The sequence below is a fragment of the Notothenia rossii genome, assembly GCF_949606895.1.
Source record: "Notothenia rossii genome assembly, chromosome: 1".
NCBI classification, from domain to species: domain Eukaryota; kingdom Metazoa; phylum Chordata; class Actinopteri; order Perciformes; family Nototheniidae; genus Notothenia; species Notothenia rossii.
In genome coordinates, this window is record NC_136912.1 from 45541242 (window position 1) to 45542509 (window position 1268).

The following is a 1268-nucleotide window of genomic DNA, read 5'->3' on the forward strand; positions in this document are numbered from 1 at the left end:
AGTGGTATCCTAATCGTGTTCCACCAGCATATCGTTTCATGAAGGTTGAAGCCGCTTAGAAGTGATAATCCTTAGATTGTCACACCAGTAACGTCTCCTGATGCATATTTCCATGAATGTAGATTATTTAAGTTTTAATTGACAATGTTTGGCAACAAAGCCCTGTAAATAAAGGATATCATGTGAAGCTTCTCTGGTATTACATGCATGATGGTGGCCTAACCATTAAAGCAGGTCTGACTAATCAATAACAGACATACAGTATAATAACACTTATATGTTTTGGCTTGTTTTAATGGAACAATGTAATTGCACATTAAAAACTCTCCGAACATCACCAGTCATGCGTATTGCCTATTGATACTGTGAGTGAGTAGATACTTGTTGCTCATTTGAACCCCGCCCTAGCCTCTGACGTAGGTTTCTGACGTATGGAGCTCTGGCTCTTGGTGCATTGGTGTTACCAATTATTGGGGCTTCAATATAGAACATACACATTTATGTGATCTTGTCAATATGCATTGTAAGGGGCTGAGAGTCAGGGTAGTCGGAGGCACCTACCTTCCCAACAGGTGGCTCCACCCTCTCCCAATTGGCAGTGTTTGGGAGCAGGTGTAGAGAGCCACACACCTGGAGCTGATCTCCACCTAAAGGGGAACAAAGCCAAGAGAGTTTCAGTTTGGGATGGCACATGGAGGAGAGCCGGAGGCTCTCAGTTTCAAAATAAGTTGTTTTCTAATCTAAGCCAGTAAATTGGTAAGCGGCCTGGCTACGGTAGACTTTGTTTTGGTAAATTATTTTGAAATAAAGCCCTTTCTGATTCAAACAGTAACTCTGTGTTGATTGCTACTCCACCACTTTCCTCTGTTGTCAGCCCAGTCCTGCAGCATAAAAACTGGTGGATGGATACACGTACTGTGATAATGTTATATTGTCGGTTTCTTTTTGTAACATCAATTGTGTGAGACTTTCCCCTCAACAACAATACTTGACAGCTTAAGGTCAGCCACACAGAGTTGATAGCATTGCTTTAGAGTCTAGACTTTACAAAGTAAGGGTTGTATTGATCATGTATTGTTGCATTGTTGCATTCATGTGGTATGGCTCAGGAGTTAGAGCGAGCTGGGAAGTTGGAGGCTCCTTCACTCCGCGTGTTGATGTGTCCTTTGGCAAGGTACGGTAATAGTTTTAGTTACTGGCGTCCGGCTATTTTCCCCATCATGCTGTCCAGTAACCCAACTCACCTCAGAGACCATGTCCTGTAGAGC